Below are 11,634 nucleotides of genomic sequence, written 5' to 3'. Positions count from 1 at the left end.
CAACTTTGGAAAGCAGGGCATACAATGTTATCTACTTTCCATTTAACACTTGCTAGATGCCACCAGGGTCGGACTGGGGGGCCTAGGGCCCACAGGGACTACTGTCAAGGGCCCCCCTTGCCCCTCTACTGTGACGTTCTGAGTGCGCGCACACGAAGGCGCACCTGCGTGAAGGCGCACGGGCGCCTGGGTGTTTGGTGCCTAGCGCATGCGCAGAAGGCGCTGCGCGGATGGCTTTGCAGGGAAATAACTTTTTTGCAGAGATCTGGAGAGGCGTCTGGCCCAACAGGGGCCCATTAAGGGTCGGGCCCACCGGGTATTTTCCCGGTGTCCCACAGGGCCAGTCCGACACTGGGTGAAACAAAATAAAAACCAGGAGCAAGAGACTATTTAACAGCTTCTTTCCCAGTGCAGTTAGACTAACCACAAATAAATCCGATAGTTAGTAGGGGTACCAACTGCAAATGGGTCCAGCAGATAGCAGAGAACCAACAGCAAATGAGTCCACCCTATCTCATGAGCTCATTAGTCTAAAGCTGGCCACAGACGCAAAGATCCGATCATACGAATCAATGTACGATCGGACTTTCCCATCTCCCGACCTGCCACTAACCATTCAGATCAAAGTCTTACCATTCCAACCAAATAAAGTAGTTAAAGAACAGATCAGCCGATGCTCTGCCCCTGACAGCAATCGTATGATAGACAAAGCTAGTGACAGTCTCCCACTGAAAATCATACGATCGGCAACCTGTCCGATCGACCAAACGACCAATCTCCGTCGGACGAAAAATCTCAGCACTCTCCACACACGGTCCGAAAATCGTACGAATCCTCGATTCATACGATGAGATATTTGCGTCTATGGCCAGCTTAACACTTATATGTACTCACTGCACTTACTACCATACATAGCAACTATGTATTGCACTGAACCCATTGTACTTTATTATTATTACTGCACTCTGAAATTCTATATCATACTGTAAAAAAAAATAAAAATTAAAAATATGTCTCACTGCCCTATGCTGCACAAGAAATTCCTATGTACTTATAGTACAAATGGCAATAAACAACTACTTGACTTGGCCTTAATAACAGTGTTGACAAAATAGAGCCTGCCTGCTTTTTGTAATTGTGAGTTACCAGACTGAAGGAAGCAAGACTTAAATAATTTATATAGTCTAAACAAAGATTGTTTTCCTCATTTAACATAATAGAAAAGGATTTGGAATTATTGTTAAGGTCCCCTTTAAAGAATAGGTGGATTTGTTGGGTATATTTATATACAGTTGATATGACAATAAAATCTGACTATGACTTTGAAATTAGTATACGGTAGTTATAAACTATAACCTTAGTTACAGTATACAGGATTCTTTATACTGCGAAACCTATATTGCTTGTTGCTGTAAAGTCCTTGTGATAAATGTGCAATAAACATCAGTTCAGTTATGTCTTACTCTATATATAATGTTATATTTGGCCTTTCTTCCAAGCTGGTGTTTAGAAAATTGTGTGCATTGTATATATTTAATCTTACAGCATGTGGTTGAAAAGTATAGTTACGTTTTTCTTTTTGGCTGCAAGGGACCATGATTAGGTACTTCTGAGCAGGGACTCGGCTGGCGGGACACCAGGAGAAAACCTGCTGAGGCCTGGCCCTTATGGGTCCCGGGGGGGGAGTAATGTGGGTGCCCCCTAAGGTGGCAGCCCCATTGGGCCCTGGATCCAGCAGTCCCAGGCTGCTTCTGAGCTGACTTCCTATTTCCTTCCTATTTCCATTATAGTTCACCAAAAAAAGACTACAGACCTGTAATTATATTATTTATAAAAATAAATTATACCCAAAGCCGTCCTGTTGCTGGCCTGCTACACCCCTAAGTTTCAGTGCTAAGTGCAAAAGAGGGTTTCTACTTTATCCATACTGTAGGGAAATGAATGCTGTGACATACAATCTGAACAAGTGAGGGCAGCAAAGGCACATTTTGTGCAACAGACAGATGCACACGTACGCACCATGTGCTATGATCATTTCCATAGACTCCTGCTCAGCCAAAGCTAATGAGAGTGTTATAAAAGCAATAATAAATCTCCTCCAGTAAGATCATTTGTCCAAGCTACTGCAAGTGGAGAGGTGATTTATATGTGGTGTAAGGATGCCATTAAAATGTTTATATTCAGAATATGGACCTTATACCCAAAACAATCCCACTCGTTTAGGCAACTTATAAGTGTCCTGCTCTGTTTCGCTTCTGACAGATGTTCGGGCTTAAGAAACCGGAGCAAGGAATGAAAGTGAATGAAGTGAAGTGCATTGGCTGCCTCTATGGCTACTGCATACATTTCTGTTGTCTCTGTATGGTTGATGATGCTGAGAGTATTTCAGTTAATGTTCAGTGTTCAAAACTGACAATTTAATATAAGCTTTATCATACTGAAATGAGAAACTTTCTAAATACAATCAATTAGAAATTCTGCATTGTTTCTGAAATAATCAAGTTTACCTTCACTATTTCTATCTCAGCATCTGTTTCTTTTCATTCTCTCTTCTTGCAGCAGTTGGGTGTCAAATATTCATTGACAGTTAGATCCAATATATCTTATAGGGGGCTTCCTTTCCTAACAGATGTATTAGAGCTCACTCAACTGATTCCAGTAGAAACAAAATCTAACAAGATAACTGCTTTTTGCACAAATTCTGCATGTAGAGAGACACAGTGATTTTAATAGAGTGAGCTCTAATACATCTTCTAAGCAAAATGAGCCCCCCTATAAGATATATTGGATCTAACTGTCAATGATTATCTGACACCCAACTCCTGCATGAAGAGAGAATGAAGAGAAACAGAGGCTGGGAGAGGGAAAGTTAGGATAAATTAGATTTTTCCAGAAACAATACAGAATTTTTAATTGATTGTATTTAGAAAGTTTATTATTTCAGTATGCTAAAGCTTATTTTAAATTTTAATTTTCGCAATAGTTCCCCTTATATATATTTTTTGCCCAGGATTTAGGCTTTTATTAAACATAGCTCTCTTTGGCGGTGTCTGGAGAAAGCTTTACTTTTCTAATTTGATGTGTATTTTGTCATTTCATCCAAAATCAGTTAAGCAGTCTGAAATTGTTAGAGATACAACGTGCAGTTATAACTTTTCCAGTACTTATGACTTTCCAGCTGGGGTGGAAAAGTCTACATATGAAAGGAGGGTGGAGAGGACAGACTGGCAGCAGTAAGTTATTGAATATCGGGGTAACCATCACAATACCAGCTATTTATTGAGACCTTCATACCAGTATTATAATGCAGTGGGGAAAACGTATCTCAGATGTACACCACAATGTATAAGGATAGTCTAACCTACAGTCTCCAGCCATTGATACAAAACAACTGTCAAAATGCTGGATCATTTGAAGCTGTAGGTTAGATTATAAATAATGGGGTCCGGGGTATTGTGCTCCTCTCCCCACCACAACAATGTATAGACGTGAGTTTAGGCCCCTTTTCATTTCTGCATGTCTAACATTTCCAGTGTCCAATGTAATCATGACATAAAATGAAAGCATTATTATTATTATTGACCACGAACATCACTATTTTCAGCATTAAAAAAAAAACAAAATAGCTGATTTGGTTTGGGAGTCCTTATAATGCTCCTTTGATATTTATACTAAAGCAGGCTGCACATGGAATGGCATTAATGGTCAACTTGGTCAGTTTGCAGGGGACCTTTTGCCTTTGTTATTTTGGAGGAAACCAGCAAGTCCCCCTCCATATGTGCAGGAATGAATAGTTGCAGACTGCAACCAATCTGAAACAAGTAGTTGACGCCAAGAGCCAAAATATGGCTTAAAAGAATTTGGGTTTTATTTTACATTATGAATATAATAAAACAAACAAAGAAAAACATTATTCCAATATTTTGATCCCTCCGTATGTGGCCAGCTTCAGAAAAAACATTAGTGTAAGGACATACATTTTAGCCAGAACAGTAAATGCTGACCATTTTGAGCACTTATTGTTATTAAATGTAATATTCCAGAATGAAAATCTTACTAGTGATTCTGGAAAGATTGCTGACATGATAAGGGACTTACCTCTTTTCTACCTCCTGTGTAATGTGGTGATGCTGGTCAAATGCATTGTTGCAGCCTGGGACTTTACTGTATATGGCCTTTCCCTCCCAAAACTAAAATAACTGGATACCCTACAGAACGAGGGTAGGATTTTTAGGTGAGGGTATAGATGCGGCTCAGCGGGTCGCAGCTCTGCGGCTTGGGTTGCGGCTCTCATCTAAATTTCTTATCTTATGTTACATTGTCTATATTTTACTCCTTTTAAAATTTTACAAAACTTGTTTGTTGATGATGTCACCTCTGGCTTGCAGCAACATCACTTACTGTTTGATGGTGGTTGGCAGATAGCCGGTTGGCTTGCGGATAGGGTAGTTGCGGGTCCGGGTTGGGTAGCGGATGAAAGTGGGTAAATTTGCGGGTTTTGTTCTGGTCGCGGGTTGCGGATTCATGTATTTGGGGTATCAGGATGATTTTTACCAGGCAGCCTAAATGATTTGCAGAGCAAATGATCTCAGGGCAGGCTGCTTATTAGTCTGCCATATCGTCTATAACTATATTTCTCCTATTTCTCCTCTGAAAAGCTTTATATGTAGAAGTCCTTATGTAGTTTATTATTTCTGTCTCTGCCCTTGCAGTGTAACTGTAGCCTGAGAATTTCTAAAGCCTGTTTAGTTTATTGACATGTTTACCTTTATGAGTGGCAATAAATCTTAATTCTTTGCACGTAATATCAGCGATTGTAGGTAAGTGCCAGGCAAGAAATCTCTCTTTTTCCAAGTGGTGAAAGTGTAACTCAATAGGGCTGCCGGGATCTGGGGTGCATGTAACGGTTAGTTGAGTTCTGCCAACCATACTTCTTGCATCTCATAATGTGGCATCAAACCTCCACAAATCTCCTTAAAGGAGAAGGAAAGTCGTTAACCACTTGGACTGGGGGGCCTGGGGCCCACCGGGACTGCTGTCCAGGTGCAGCTGCTCTGCTGGCATCATTGGTGGAGCAGCAGCTCTGCTTGCCTCATTGAGTCTGACCCTGTATTTACTTACCTGAAACCCTGGGCCGGTGCTCCTATCAGCAGAAAACTGCACCGGCGTGGGGTTATTCCAGCGAGCACCACAACGCTTCTCTTCCGACTTCTTCAAATTTCCCGGGGCAGACACATGCGCAGTTGAACGAAATAGCTGACTTTTTAGTTAAAGTTCAACTTTTCACTCTAATACGAATGCACAGCCATGAGAAGACAGAAGAAGCTGGAAGAGAAGCGATCTGTGGTGCTTGCTGGAATAACCCCGGCCAGTGCCGTTTTCTGCTGATAAGAGCACCGGTTTCAGGTAAGTCAATACAATCACTTTGGGGTGCCTAACATTTGGTTGACTACTTTGCTTCTCTAATTTCTGGCATTGAGCTAATTTTGTCTACTGAACATTTTGGGTTAATTTAACAAAGAAGTGCATTTTAGAGCAAGTTTCTACAGTGTGTCAAATGATGTGTCAGCCAAGTAATTGCAAATGTTTTTGAGTTTGATTTCACGTCTTAGCACAGCTCTTAACATCTGTCCTGATTAGATAAGATATTTAGAAACACTCTGCCTTTCCTGGGCCGTGACTGCTATGCCATGTCTTATTATCAGCCCTGCAAATGAGGGCAGGATGTTAAATTAACAAATTAAAAGATAATTATATGGGCCGGGGGATGGGTGGGTAAAGTGTTTGTTGGGGGAGGACTGATTTGTTCAACTGACAAATGTAAGCTTTACTGTTATTAAACAAATGTTCAAGGTAAAACGTATTTAACAGGACTTCTATCCTGTTTCTTTAGGCTAATGTCACATGGGGCAGTTTAACCGTCACTGCAATAATATGTAAAACACAAGTTGTTTAAACTCGCCTCTCTGCAGATCACTGCTTCCTATCGTTATTATGTTCCATGGGGGGCTTATTTATCAGACACTCCTCGGTGATTACCTTGGACTGGTGCTTCTTTTCAATAAAAAATGCACCAGTCTATGTCCATGCTCATCTTTGTGCATGTTCAATATGCTTGTCAGGAATCATACGCATGCACAATATGGTAATAAATGTTATAGTGCATGTGCATGACAGCTTTTGGGAAGTGCTCTGGGAATTAGCCAAAGATTAAACATTAATTTTTTAACGAAGAGGAGCAACAGCCTGGAAAACAATGTCAGCCATTGTAATCACATGTGTGTACCTGAAAACTTACACCCCCCCAATGATTTTCCCTTTTTTTGTCCTTTGAAACAGAATACTGACTTTCTGCATCTGCTGCTTTTTTGGTGAGGCATTTCCTATAGGCTACATTAAGGGGATACTTTTATGTGAAAACATGTTTTTTTTTAAAAAAAGAATATTATCAGTTAATAGTGCTGCTCCAGCGGAATTCTGCACTGAAATTCATTTCTCAAAAGAGCAAACAGATTTTTTTTATTTTGAAATCTGACATGGGGCTAGACATATTGTCAGTTTCCCAGCCGCCCCAGTCATGTGACTTGTTCTCTGATAAACTTCAGTCACTCTTTACTGCTGTACTGCAAATTGGAGTGATATCAACCCCTCCCTTTCCCCCCAGTAGCCTAACAACAGAACAATGGGGCAGTAACCAGATAGCAGCTCCATAATGCAAGTTATAAGAACAGCACTCAGTAGTAAAAATCCATGTCCCACTGCGACTCCTTCAGTTACATTGAGTAGGAAAAACAACAGCCTGCCAGAAAGCAGTTCCATAGTGCAGCACTGGCTCTTTCTGAAAGCACATAACCAGGCAAAATGACCTGAGATGGCGCCTACACACCAATATTATAAATAAATAAAATACACTTGCTGCTTCAGGAATGAAATTTTATATTGTAGAGTGAATTATTTGCAGTGTAAACAGTGTAATTTAGAAATAAAAACTACACCATAAAAATCATGACAGAATCCCTTTAACTTCAGTGCCAACTGATATGAGTACTGTTATGTTTTGTGTGTTTGATACTTTTTAATTGGCAGGGGATCAAATGTGCAAAGAGCAAGTTTATTTTGTGTCATTGTACAGTGATCTTATAACTAAATAATTAAAAAATATCCGGGTCATTGGTCAGTCATGTTATAGGACATAATAGCATGCTGGCATGGAAGTGAGACCGATACTGTAATTTGTGCCGGAACAAGTTCTGCCGATAGAAGGCCAGCCACATAAGTAGGTATCTATTTCAATAAAGGTGGAGACACATCTCCAAAAGCTCCAAAGTAATCTGACAAATAATCCTTTTACTGTAAAAAAAAAAGAGAAAAGGACTATGTAGGCCCAAACTGCGCTGTGTTATACTTGGATAAATGTAATGGCTAGCTAGTGCCAACAAAATTTTTGTGGAAATCTTCATTGGCTCTTATGTAGCTGAATGAAACCATGTAGGTTTCAATTCTTACAGATTATATCATTACAATAAAAAATGCACAATAGTACCACAAAATTCTGCTTTAGTATTAACATTTGCTAGTGAATCTCTCACTATGTCTGTAAGTCTACAGTCTAGGATTTATCTGGGTCAGCCAATTTGCTTTTGACTCTATTCATTCACAGGCAATGAAGGGAAATGTCATATAAGGATCCTTCAATGCATCACTTGAGATTAAGGATGTGGAGGTTAGGGGCACAAAAAAAAGAGTATTTCTGTCTGAATTGCACTTGATGTTTTCTGCATACTGAAACACAACTCTGGTTTACAAAATCTACCAATACTGTAGACACATCAATTTACAAAAGGACAACACAGATAGTATATTATAAATGGCTGAAAGGAGTCCATACACCCAAACTGCCCAGAAATTCACCCAGTGTCTTTTCAAGGACTTGGATTTTCTGCAGTTCCTGCCACTATTTCTTTGTTTGAAAACCTATCCTTGTTATTCTGAGAGAAAGCGTCAACTACATTCCGAGCCATTTTGTTTCGAATTTGGTTGATGTCAAGTCCATTACAGGGGCGCGCATATGTGGCCAATCAGGAATCCAATGTGGGAACTCAGTAAGCAGTTTGGTGAATCTTCTGTAGAGATCTGAATGTATAAACGGCTGTGACGTCATTCGCAAATTTCATCTGCTTCACGATGCAGTCTGGGAATACATATACAGCACAATGTTAAGTTACGGGTATGGGATCCATTCTACGGAAACCCGTTATCCAGAAAGCTCAGAATTATGAGTAGACCGTCTCCCATAGACTCCATTTTAATCAAATAATTCAAATGTTTAAAAACAATTTCCTTTTTCTCTGTTAAACCAAAACAGTATCTTGTACTTGATCCTAACTAAGATATAATTAATCCGAATTAGAGGAAAAACCAGCCTATTGGGTTTAATTCATGTTTAAAAATAATTTTAGTAGACTAAGGGGCAGATTTATCAAGGGTCGAATTGAAAATTTGAATTTTTATATTTGAATTTCGAGTTTATTTTAGTGTAATTCGACTAGGAAATAGTCCAAATTTGATTTGAATTTGAAAAAGATTTATCATGTACTGCCCCTTTAAGAATTCAAATTCGACTATTCGCCGTCTAAAACCTGCCGAATTGGTGTTTTAGGCTATGGGGGACCTCCTATAATCAATTTGGAGTTGTTTGATGGACTTTTGACAAAAAAATTATTTTTTTGTAAATAATTTTTTTTTGGTGAAAATATTCAAATTGAATTTGATCTTATTTGATTCGAATTTGCAGCTCGATCCTATTCACCCATTTTTAAAAAAAATAGATTTTTTTTAATAGATTTCGTTTTTCTTTTTCAAATTTCGAGTTGATGGAATTTTATGGGAGTTTTTAGAAAACTTCGACCCTTGATAAATCTGCCACTAAATATATGGAGATCCAAATTACAGAAAGATCCCTTATCCAGAAAACACCAGGTCCTGAGCATTCTGTATAACAGGTAATTCAAGACCACATATCCCATGACCATGCAGAATACACAAGGCAGGCAAAATGCCATTCCTGGTAGTTTACAGTTTATTAAAGGTGCATTTACTTTACTGCGTGTATTCTCACATGTCATCATGTTGTGTGCTCATGTAATCACACAAAAAACAACTTAAATCCCTTTTTATTGCTCAATTGGTATGATTACAATGATGTAATTGTTTTTATAATAAACCAAGTTGCTAACTTAGAAGCAAGTTACAACACAATCCTTTAAATAGCTTTGACTTTCCATTCCAATACTGTTGCTAGGTAAAAGATTGCTATATTTGGAAAGGGTTGTTTTCTTTTATCACATGTCCTTTCCTCATGGATATTCGTGAAAAAACACTCAACGTGCAAAGTGTGCAGTATCATTTTCACATCCCAGATTCCTAATCCCAAAGATCTGTTCTCCACGCACTCTGTTTTCTAAACTCAATGAAGATTGTTGTGTCCAGGGCTGTGAAAATGATAATACCATGATACAAGTCTAATAATGATAGAGTCAGGCTGGCAACTCTGTAAACCTACTAACAATATGGGAATCCATGGCTTGGCAGATGGCATTTCCAACTCAACAGCTGAACACTATGTAGTGAATTGAAATTCGCCACCATGAAATTGCAAGGCAACAATCGATTATCCTAAAGCTGTGAACTGAACAACAGACACTCTAATGGAATTGGTAATTCCATTAGGAAATATAACATAGGTTAATTCAGTATTTAGAATATATATCTGATCATGAGCTCTTTATACGTAAAAAGTGTTTTGGGCCCACAACCTGGTTCTTGTCTGAACCATATAACAAATATTTAAACATCATGCTTACTTAACTATTAAAAGATACTGTATGTCGGTTGGGTGATAGTATAAAAAAGCAGTGCAGTGATATCAGTAAAAAAGATACAGGCGGTTCCTTGCTAAAAACACTGTTGCAAACCTCAGTTGGATGAATGCCTGTCCCCAATCCTATGCAATTAGGGCTCAAGGGTTCTGCCAACAGGGGACTTAGTCTAGGCCCCTGAACACGGCTCTGCCTCCACCTGTAGCAGCCTCGGGAGGAGCCCTTAGCTACTCAGATGACGTCAGGTCTTAATAAGAGAGGAGCCAAGCAAGAGTTCTGGACAAGCAAAGGGGCACGATTGTTTACCAAGGATTTAGGACGGAAGGCAACACAATTTAGACGGATCAACAAATAGCGTAATCAGGTAGGCCTGTCGGTACAGGCAGAGTTCAAGGATAGACAAACAGGTTGAGTCGGTACAGGCAGAGTTCACAGGATAGTCAGACAGGCAAGGATCAGGATTGGAGAGTTTAGAAAAGTCAGGCAGGCAGGCTAAGGTCAAAACCAGGATACACAATAGGATTCACGTAGAATAAGCACCCAGGAACTAAACAAGTTAGACCTAATAACTGGCAACTCATTCAAATCCTAAGTCCCTTTAAATACCTGAATACCTTTGAATTTCGCGCCAAAGCACGATGACGTCATCACGCCGACACGTAAAACCCAGAAGTACGCACCATAGGATAACCGGCAAAGAAATGTATAGGAACCACGCGGCGAGCGTCCCCGCCGGCCACTAGACCACCAGGGTAAGCTATTGTTACATTGTGGTATTGATGGATTAATGCCATGTTACTGCTTCATACATGCTGCTTATGAAAGATAGTTCATAGTACAAGCTGATCAAGTCGGAAGGAATTTGTCCCCCTTTGAGGCAAAATGGAGAGTCTTCAAATGTTTTTTTTTGCCTTCCTCTGGATCAACTAGCAGTTAGGCAGGTTATATATAGACTCAAAAGGTTGAACTTAATGGACATGTGTATTTAGGCTAAATAGTATACATTTGACCATAGTATATATGACCATACTGTATGTAGGAATCATTTTACTGGAACCTGCCATCGGCAAGGGCATTTATAAAAAAACAAAATTAGATTTTACTTCCAGAATAATTAAACTCTTTTCCATAAAAAATATTTAATTATGGGGAATTCTTACGTGCAACTGGGCTCTTTTACTTCTAGGTTCAAACTGCTTCCCAATAGTAACTCATAGCATCCAATCATACATTTGATCTCAATATTCTAACAGCAATGGAGAGATGAAAGCTAATGCTGATTGGAAGCAAGCGCAGGGTTTTTCATTTGAATGACAATATGGATGGATAACTATAATAATACATATAGACTGTATAATAATTATCATGCTTTTCATTTTCCTTTATTTGTAATTTAAACTAATAACGTTAAGAAGATAATGCACTGGCTTAACAAATTTTCAATGCCTTTAATACACGGCAAAAATGAATAAATAAAAATCCATAATTAAAAAGATCAGCCGACTTTCTTATGTTCTTCGGGACAAAATGCTACTACTGATTTTTCTGTGTCGCTGCTGCCTGTGTCAACCTCTTGACCCTGGTAAATGTGTCTGACCTTTGCCATGCTTAATTAAGAGATGGTTAGAAGCCAACTGCAGGCTAAAGAAAGAGAAATATGAAGTCGGCTGGTGAAGGAACAACTCGTACTGCTCAGCATACACGCCTTATTGATACTGAATAAGGGAGCACATTTTCTGACTCCACACATGGCTTG

The sequence above is a fragment of the Xenopus laevis genome, chromosome 9_10S (assembly GCF_017654675.1).
Source record: "Xenopus laevis strain J_2021 chromosome 9_10S, Xenopus_laevis_v10.1, whole genome shotgun sequence".
NCBI lineage: Eukaryota > Metazoa > Chordata > Amphibia > Anura > Pipidae > Xenopus > Xenopus laevis.
The sequence above is the reverse complement of the archived record's forward strand: the minus strand, read 5'-3'. Positions refer to the sequence as shown.